We start from the raw sequence: 10,777 nt of genomic DNA, 5'->3' as shown, positions 1-10,777 counted from the left end.
AGAGCAGATACTGTCTAAAACATCAAAGAGGCCTTACTACTTTCCAAGTTTCAAGAATGAATGACAACTTTTCACAGTCTAGTGTAAAAACAAATTTATCAAAACATACAAAAGGAAATGATCAAAAAGGAATCCATCAATTTTTCTTCTGAAATGATTTTAGGAATAAAGAGGAAGGCAAATTCAAAACATTTAATCTTTCCCAGGAATCTAGAATGGACTATACTTACTTGATTCTCAAATCTGATAATCCATCCTGTGGCCTCACATAATGGTAAAAGGAAATGTATTCTGGATACATCATTCGTTAAAGAGTTGTCTAAAATAAGACTACTAATTGTTGATAAAAACTCTGATTTCTGTTTTTTTTTTCTGTTCTTCACTAGCTCAGTTAATTTAAACTATTAAATTTAGTTAATATTATATAATTGAAAGAGAGTAATCAAACAAAGGGACAAGGATCCAATAGTTTCAAGTTTTTCAGTTACAACAGGAAATTTCTCCACAGAAAAAAATAGATTTTAAACATTTTAGCACAGAGAAAGTAAATATTTTCAACTGTGTTATGTTAGACAATCTTTATTTTCTTTGAGTCGAGATCACTTGTTAATTCTGCAACAACAATGGTTATGTCTTCATGGGAAGCAGATAAAGCTTTGGATTCTAAGTCTGCCAAACATATTGGAATGCCCTTTTTATTGGCAACTATTTAATTTCGAACAGTAGCTTTGGAAATTTTGGTTTGTATTTCTGTTACATGGTGTTATAACAATGACCTCTAATCCCTTACTCGAAACACTTGAGAACAGATGCATTCCATAATATAAAAAAATGAAGCATTTGATTGCAGAAGTTGTTTGATGTAATTTAAATATGTGCTAAACTACTTAGGCACTTTCCGTGTACCCTGAACAGTACAAAACTGGTTACCAACTGTTCTTGCTATCAGGAAGTTTACAACTGTGTAATAATGCAGATGACTGCTGTGAGTAACCCTTCCTTGTAGAGTTATAAAATTCTCCAGACACTCAGAGGCATAAATTCATCCGCTAGACTGGGTAACTCAGAAACAGCTCAATGATGTGTGGACTTGCTTTTCAATGTTACAATTTTCCCGCAAATTCTCTTCACTGATTTTGTTTCTTCTCTAGCTCTATTGTCATTTCCTCTCTACGTACTAATAAGATTGACAGTGTAATCTCTGCATCATCACACACTCAAACCCCCATGGCTGACCATCAGACTATCAAGCAAACAGCACGGTGCTTGGTGATCTTCTATTCAAAGGGCTGATAAAGCAGCTTCCTCAACTCACTGCTCCTAATACCGATGCTTCTATTTTTAAGGCATGCGAAGATCATTATCAAGACGTAATTTTTTTCTCCACACCACAGCATTCACCTATGTTCACTGGCACTGTACATTGGCAGAGATACCTAATTGTCTCTACAATCCAATTATAAATCACTTCTACCATCCTGAAAAAAAAAAAAAAAAAAGATTAAGAAATCCCAAATGCTCAGAAAGCAATGCAGTACAACTATGTATTACCTAATAATCTCACAAAAATGTATTAACATTTTGGGGGGGAATTTAAGACATCATTCCAATACTAAACTTGTTGATGTCTCTATAGTGAGTCAGAGAAATGCTCATTTCAAATAGATAAAATCTATGAACAAATGAACTGATTCAAATCAAGCCACATTTTACCTCTGAAATATCTTACCTCATATACCTCCACACCTCCAGTGAAGGAATAATAACTTTCATTCAGATTTAGAATTGACAAGAAAGGTACTAACCTAAAGTAGTCACCTTATATGGTCCTTGGGAAAATTCGAGAGAAAAGTGGTTAGCATCTTACAGGTACAGAGAAGATTTAGTCTCTCCATGAATGTGTAGGCTGCTTGTGGTGGATTCTGTAAAGCTCTCTCTATGTACTAAGAGGACTTGGTTCCAGAGCCCCTGACTATGTAACTGGCTTGAGATATTGTTGTGAAGTGGGAGCTGGGTGTTAATGCACCTTAAGTATCAAGCTCTGCGTCTATCATTATTCTAATGTTTACATAGAACATATTATGCCGATGGGAATTATGTTTTCCACTATAGAGATCAAAGCTTAAACTTTTTCTGCTCGGGGTCCCTTTTTTACCAGAGAAACCTTATCAACCATAGGTATATAGGTATTTTCTGATAATAAACTGTAAATAATTATTTTAAATGATTCTTTTATATATGTCCTTATTTATTAAAGACTAAAACAAATATGCATAAAATGAGATAGTTGTTCTTATTTTTTATATAATTAATTCAGTTTTGGCTGAATATGTCTATATAGACAGGTACTCAATATTTTTCAGTTATAGTTGTCAGTGTGGGGAATGTTGTTTCACAAAAATATGTTGTACAAATGACAAAAAACAATGTTTAAGAATTCCAGAAATTGTTAGAAATTATCTCTAATAGCAAGTCAAAATTATTTTCATTTTTCCCGATTGATTTTTATTTATTTTTATTTTTTGAGACAGGGTTTCTCTGTGTAGCCTTGGTTGTTCTGAACTCACTCTGTGGACCAGGCTGTTCTTGAACTCACAGAGATCCACCTGCTTCAGCCTCTCTGAGTGCTGGGATTACAGATGTGCACCCCATTGTCCAGCTTATTTTAACTTTTTAAAATGTAACTAAAACCAGAAGCTCAAAACAGAAAGTTTGAAAACAAACATAACACAAGGCAAAACCACACAAATTTGATGACAACATATTGTTGATAATTTTATCAATTTATCACAATCTGGAATGTTCTGAAAAGTGAGGGAACTATCTAGATCAGAATGGCCTGAGACCATGTCTATGGAGAATTGTCTTTATTACCTTTATTGATGCAGGAAAACATTAAAACCATAAAAGAGGGTGGCACCATTCCCTAGGTTGGCTCCAGGAAGAACTGTATACCGAGCACACCGTGTAAACACGTACACTTCTATTCTTTCTCTTCTCTTGGCTACAGATGCAAGGGCTGCTTCATGTTCCTATAGCCTTGAAGTCCCCACAATGTGGAACTGTAACCACAAATTTTGACCAATTAAATTATTTTTCTCCTTTAAAGTTGCTTTTACCATAGTCTTGTTTTTGCCATTGCTTGTTTTTGGCTTTGTCATACACAGCTATTAAAACAAGATACAAAATAAGGGATAGTGATAGGAAATTATTAATCCTTTGTTTTCCATAATTAAACCATTTTATTTCTACAAGATCAGAGAACTTTGAATATATTGTAAAATACTGCAGTTACTAGCCTACAGCAGCATGGAATATAAATTAGAATGTTTTATTGACATTCCACTACAGTGCATAGGGTGACAAGAGTGTACATTGAGGGCAGCATCTTCATGTATTTAGAACCAAGGCTGCCTTGAAGTGATCTGATACTTCACAGATAAGCACTGGGGGACTGGTGATTCAGCTTACCTGATAAGACCCTTACAAAGCAGCCATAAAGACCTGATTTCAGATTCACAACACCTCTTCTAAGAAGAAGCCGAACACATACAAAGCAAGGAATATAAAAAGTTAGGTGTGGCAGTGTGTGCCTGTATTTCCAGTGCTGTGGATGGAGAGGTGAGAGAATCTCTGTGGCTATGTGTCTAGCTAACTTGTGAGTTCCAGGGTCACTGGAAGACTCTGTCTCAAAAAATAAGGTGTAAGAGACTGAGGAAGCCACCAAATCCAATGTCAGTCTCTGGGTTCCACAGGCATATTCCCCTACATGAAACACACACATACACACACACACACACACACACACACACACACACGTGAAGCAAGATCTAGACCTTAAACAGCTTAGTACAACACCAACAGTCAAAGATCTAAACTGTAGAGTGCTGGCTATTCAAAAACTTGTTTAAACCTCAAAAACAACTTCTAGTGAGGATAAACTGTCAATGTGGTAGAATGCCAAGGCTCAAGTGTCATATCTAGGTAAGTAAAAACGTCTTTGATCTATAATGATTTGATAGTTTGAACTACAAGAGACACAAGAGTAGGTAGAGGAATGAGTGGGTACTGTTGTGGGGATATTAGAGGGGATAGAAGCAGGCAACAGGTGAAAAAAATACAGCAGAATGGAAATGAGAACAGGTTCATTTTTCAAAAGAAAGTTGCCTGAGAGAAGAGAAAATACATAGAAAGTTATGTGAACTCTTTAGTAAAGGAAAATGGAAGGTGCTCTGCAGGCACAGAGGGAGCTGCGTTAGTGACAGCTTCAAACACCGATGCAGGACAACAGACATATGTCTCAGTGACAGCTTGCAGACACTTGAAGCCCAGGCTGGAAGTTCCTGAGATTAGTGTGAGGCTATAAATTGCTTTAGGAGGCCTTTAGCTGCCAAAAATAACTATAGTTTCAAAAGATCTATATTTTCATGTGGTGACCAGATCCTGTCAATACTTAAGTTACACTTTGAACCCTTTCAATTCCCTTCATTTATTCTATGTAAAGTTAATGAGCATACACACATACACACATGTGAGCAACAACAGAGAGGAAACATTTACATACACACACAGGCACACCCTCCAACACAGACATTTGAACAATAAAAATAAATGTTTGAGTCCAATCTGGTGGCAGAGGCCTCCACTTAAAATACTTAGAAGGCTGAGGCATGAAGATCCTTGGTTTGAGACCAATGTGTGCTACATAGAGAGAATTTTCTAAAAACAAAGGGTGAGAGACAGAAACAGTGAGACAAAGAGAGAGGAAACAAAGAGAGAGAGGCATGGATTTCTAGCTGGGAACATCCATAACCCTAGCATTTGCAAGCCCGAGGCAAGAGAATATTGAGTTCAAGGCCAGACTCCCATACAGAGAGAGGCCCTATTTCAGGATGGTTCTTAAAAGGGGAAGAGGATGAGAGTTCAGCTCTTATTTGACTTGATGTGCTAGAATGGGTTGGTAGGGTCATTCCCTTTTCTGAGTATAGAGGAAGCGAGAAGGAGAAGAGAGAGGAAGCATGGTAGGGATATAGAGTTAATATATAAATTAATTAACTATTTATTTAAAAAAAAGAAAGAATGAAAATGCACCAAAGCTCCAAGGCTTTACTGTTGAGGGCCCATGCTACTGATTTATGTGTTTCTATAATGCTGCTGTGTAAACTCTATATAATCACATACAAGGCAGCTTCACCTGACTCTAAGCCTGTTTGCTGTGTTATTGTTTATTTCAAGAAATGAAACGGAAAATATGCTTGCAATAAGAAACAAGGAGAGGGAAGATCTGCATCAGCAAGGATTGAGAAAGAGTTAGCAAAGGCAAATGGTTGTGTAAATTGCTAGGAGTTCAGAGTTCCAAGTGAATCTACACAGTGGGATCCAAAGAATGGGACAGACTCCTGCAGTGTTCCCTACAGGGGAGATAAGGGAGGGAAGTGCCCGTGAGACAGGATGTGCCTAATCTAGCAAAGATAAGCCTTGGAGGCCAAGCAAGCAAGTTTGCCAGGGAGGTGTGAACAGGCCACCTTGGAGTAATGAAAGAAGAGGAGACCCTTGACCTCTGGAACTTGGAACAGGGACAAGGCACGTGGCTAGAGCATCCAGGTAGACAGCAGCATGCCCTGGTCTCCGTGTCAGAAAGGAGAATAGGATTCCTAAATGCTGCAATGAAGTGTGCACACAAAGAAAGCAAGCACAGCATTCAGGACATGACACATCTGAGAGACTGAGAAAGGAAGTTAGGCTGAGTGAAGGACCCTCAGATAGCTGCTTAGGTAACTCTTCTCCTTCAGGATACATAATATCTAATTTCCAGTGTCCTTCCTGTCAATCATTTCTGCTGCACTTGATACTTTTTGTTAAAATTGCCAATAAATAGAAAAAAAATCATTAACTCCTTATTATGAAGCTAAGCATTTGACATTTTATTTTGGCAAGCAAAATTTCAACAAATGTAATTTTCACATTTAATTGCTTTGTTGCTGTTACTCAGGAATTTGACAGAGTTTCAGGTAATGGCTTGGATGGGGTGTTCTGATGGCATCACAGAGCCATCAGCTCTTCTGAGGGAGGATGAGCAGAAGCTAGGACATGCACAATACAGAGGGTAGAGTGATTGCCAGCAGCCTACTTCAGCTTCTCTTCCCTCTGTAATAAAAGCAAGAGCTGCATCGTTCATGCTGTACATAGTATTGGCTTGGGAATTCAGCAATCATCTCTCTCCTCATTACTCAGGTCAGATTATCAACTTTGGTTTCATTTATCAATGTGCAAACAACAGCATCCAAAGACTTTAATTTGGTTTACTCTGCTCTTCTGGAGCCCAGTGTAGAAGCTCAGTCCATGACAATGGCTAGCCATAAAGTTTATATTCACAAAGTTCAACAAAAATTGAGGATTCAGTTTCATGGTTATTATCATCTTTAAGATAAGGAAATATGCCAGCCATGAAGTTTATTTTCACAATCTTCCACACAAATGGAGGATTCAGTTCCATTATTATTATTATCATTTTCTAAATAAGGACTAGAGCTGTAAAAGGCTAAGTAATGTGACTAAAGTCCAAAGGCAGCAGAAAGTTGACATTCGAAAGATATATGCTTAAACTCCTGATTCACATTGATTTTTCTACACTGCTCAGCACTTTGGTTACAATTATGGCTAAGGGTGACTCAGCCCATACACGTAGGGAAATCTTGCTCATCAAAAGATTTAGAAGTTTATGTTGAGAAATGTACTATAGCTGGTAAGGAAAACACAGTCTCTTACACTTTGATACAACTACAAGTAATTCAGTGATTAAATAGGAAAAAAAGAACTGCCTAGAAAGAGAACAGAAGAGATAACATTGTCTGTATGTCAGGGAAAAGAGCTGAGTAGACTGGAATTATTGTGTTATTTAAGGGAGGATCCTAAAGGAAGAGAAACAACAAACAACAGATAAGAAAGTATAGGTATTAAAACACCTCATGCATTGTGAACTATTGGTTTTATTGAGTATGGGTCCACGCAGTTCTCACAGCAAATCTGTTAAGTAGCTATGATGATCCCATTCTATAAAGAAAGGAATTATGAATCTGACTGGTAGTTTGTGATAATATTATGTGAAGTTGTGAAGTCTGGCATGTGAAGTCTTCCCTCCCTTTAATTGGTAACCTCTTAGTTCAAGCTGTCATCTGTGGATTAGAACTATTAGAAACCATGGCAACCCAGAAACATTCAGTACATAACAAATGTATATGGGATGTAAGCATATCTAAGAACAGCATGTGACTCAGGACAAGGACGTTTGAGAAACACTTTTTTTCAGGAGTCAAGACCTAAATTGAGACTTGCACGGGTTGGCAAAAACGATGTTTTATTTAAAAACAGAAAAGGGGCGTTACTGGGAGTCTCGGAGCCATGCAGAAATGAGTTTCACTCTCGGTTTAAAGTTATCACTTTGTCTTGTTAATAACATGCTCGGACAGCATTGATTATAAGTACTATTATTTAACATACACAGAGTCAAAGAGCAAGTTGTTTCTCAGCGTACATCACCTGGAATTGTTTTATCAATGGCAAGATTCTTGAAAATGCTCTTATTATATTTATTCATTAATTTTGTGGAGTGTGTATATATGTGTGTGTGTGTGTGTGTGTGTGTGTGTGTGTGTGTGTGTGTTTGTAATAGCTCATGAGTGGAAATCAGAGGACAGCCCTAAAGAGTTGGTTCTTTCCTTCTACCACATGTCAAGAAGGTTGAAGTCAGGCCATAGGGCTTTCTGGCAAGCACCTTTATCTGCTGAATAATCTCATTACCCACCTCCCCAGTCTTTCATTTTGTACATGTTAAAGCTGTTGTTTAAGGCAGTTTTTCTTCTCACTGAGGTTCAGTGCTCATGGCGTCCCCATTGATAGAGAGGAACAGCACACTCCTAGTATCTTTAGATGACCTATCATCGAGAGCTTATCAGTGTGCCCTGTTTGGTAGCTCTACTGTCCTAAACAGTGAGACTGAGCACCTGACTTTGTCACTTCCCCACAAGTCATCACATGTGGAACCCAGAACATAACAGAGACAGTTATCTCTTATTCTTAAAAGATAAGAAAATGTCCTAAGTTTCCCATCGGTTGTGAAGCACTTGAAAGCACATTGTAGACTCCTCGGAAATCCGCACTCAAACATGTCTCCATGTCAACCAGGAAGAACTTGAAGCCTGTTTTCTCTCGTCCACACTCAACTGATAACTCAAAAACACTGAGATTAAGTGACTGATCGCATGCTTGTCTCTTTGTCTTCAGGCTGGAGCACAGGAAGAGATATTTCCTGGGGGTAAGATAGTATCTAGGTTTACAGCGGAACAAGTCTTAGCAATATCCAGGCTCGCCACTTACTTGTAACAGTCAAATAAATTTCCACCAACCTTGGCATAATTAATACACCCATAGAGAACTATTGCTCAGTAATTTAAACAAGAAGGTAAATAACTGTGGAAGCTTGGCTTTCATGACTCTGTATGTCAGCTGTCTCAAAGTAGCTCATACAAATAGGATGAAACAAGAGAAGGTATAGGAACAGCTTCTTTTATGTTTCCTGTGTTTGTTGAGACTACTCTCAGATTTTAGCTTCACTTCTGAAGTCATATACATGTTCTATTTTATTTAACCCCATAAATCAGGAAGTGGTTAATATGATTCATCTGAGAATCAACCATTGCAATGACCTATGTCTAAATGTTGTTTTTTTTTATACTCACTTGATATTAGAATGAAAAGGAAAGGATGGCAAGTCATGGTCTCTGCATCCTTGCGTCATTGGTCCTTACCCACGTAATGCCTATGATCTCACTGTGATCCATGATTGGAAGTTGGCTTGGCTTAAGTCTTTAGGCTGAGCTAAAATTTCTATGCCAAAGATTAGAACAGAAATAGGCATTAGAAAAGCTCCACTCAGTGAGATGAGTAAAAATGCATCAGCCTTTAACGAGAAGAATTTTAAACGTTTCAATGTGGCAGATGTCTCAAAGAGATATTTGTGTAGGCTGCCATTATGATAAAATCTTGAGGCGAGTTTTTCCCAAAAATCCAAAGACAGTGAAAATATTCATAAAGATGACACACTTTCCTGTCATCCAATTTAAAAAAAAAAAAAAAAAACAACTATTACTTTAATCTCCTTCACCAAAGATGGCTCAACAGTCTGCAACATTAAAAAAAAGAAGAAAGAAAAAAAAAAGGAAAGAAAGAAAAAGAGTCCCTTTGAAGGGCTATAGATCATAAAAAGGGCTGGCTGCCCAAGACCTCATAGTCCTGTAGGGAAGAAAGACACATATGTGTCACTGAATCAGGGCATATTCGGATGAGTTATACTATCATTTCCTCGTGAAGTCCTGATGGGGCTTCCCAAATATGGGTTCATGATCCCTCATCTGTATATCTAGGACATGCTAATGTATCCACCAGTCTCCCTTTCCTAATAACCAATTCCAGTTTGATGTGTGCTAATGTTAGACACAGGGTAATATCACTTCCCCACACACTGTCTTTTGAAACTAGCTATCACCATATGTGTCAGTTACTTTTCTGTCCCTGTGACAAAATGCCTAATGAAAGCAACAAAAAGAGTGACCCTTGGGTTGCCTCTGGTGGCACATGTCGGTAGAGGTGAAGGCAAGGAGAGTTGCAAGATGAAAGCCAACCTGGGCTACACCTTTAGAAACTAAGAGTCCATCACAGTAAGTAGTTCATTTATGACAGAAGGAGTATATGGTGAAACTTGTTTGTATACAAGTTTACCAAGAACCACAGGCCGTGGAAGGGAAGGCCTCTCTATAGATTTCCAAAGAAGCTTTCAAAGGCTCGGCTCACTAATAGAGAGTTAGTTCTGCAAGCCACGCCTAACTTCCTAAAGGTTCATGGTGTCCCACAATAGTGCCAAAATCCAGGGAACAATCCCCCTCCCCCGACAAGAGACTGTGGGAACATTTGGTTTTAAATCATCACACCATGTGACTCACTTGTGGCCAAAATGAAGTAATTAAATTAGCCTATAGGTTCTGCCTCCACTCTACTTCTCTTATTAACCCTTCCACAGCCCTCCTTGAGACAGCACGGTGGGAAGATGTGATGGGAGATAGTCCAGCCTTTAACAATGAATGAGAGCCATGTGCTAACAATAGCAAAGCAGTAACATGAGCTTGAAGACCATAAACTTAGCGGAAATGAGGTGTCATATCTAATGCTGTATAACTGCCAGGGAATGTGAAATGAGACAAATAAACATGTATCCTCTAAAGCCGTGATGGGATTTTTCCTAAATGCAGACAAACTGTTTCACAACCAATTATTCTGTCATAAAACTTAACCCATTGGTTTATTAATCAGTTGCTTAATTCTCCATCTATAGAGAACTTAAGCCCATTAAAGTAACAGCACATAGTCTTCTTGGTCAATTTATGGCTTAAATGTTCAGGAACTCACCAAGGAAAACAGAGTGGTGAATGGGACAGGCAAGATGAGCTTCTGGATTAGGAAGACCTTGTTACTGCCAAAATACCAGCAAAGTGAAGAGTTTTGCTTGGTTTCTCTCCAGGTTGTATGGGTTAAACTGAGGACTTTGGACATGCCAGGCAAATGCTTTACCACTGAGCTACTCTAGCCTGAACGAAGATTTGAAGGGTAGACTGAACTATGTATGCTCGGAAAGAAGGCTAAGGCCATGCCCCAGAAAGAAAAAAGGAAAAAAGAAAGAAAGAAAGAAAGAAAGAAAGAAAGAAAGAAAGAAAGAAAGAAAGAA

The sequence above is a fragment of the Psammomys obesus genome, unplaced genomic scaffold (genome assembly GCF_907164565.1).
Source record: "Psammomys obesus unplaced genomic scaffold, mPsaObe1.curated_primary_1811, whole genome shotgun sequence".
In the NCBI taxonomy this organism is placed as follows: Eukaryota; Metazoa; Chordata; class Mammalia; order Rodentia; family Muridae; genus Psammomys; species Psammomys obesus.
The sequence above is the reverse complement of the archived record's forward strand: the minus strand, read 5'-3'. Positions refer to the sequence as shown.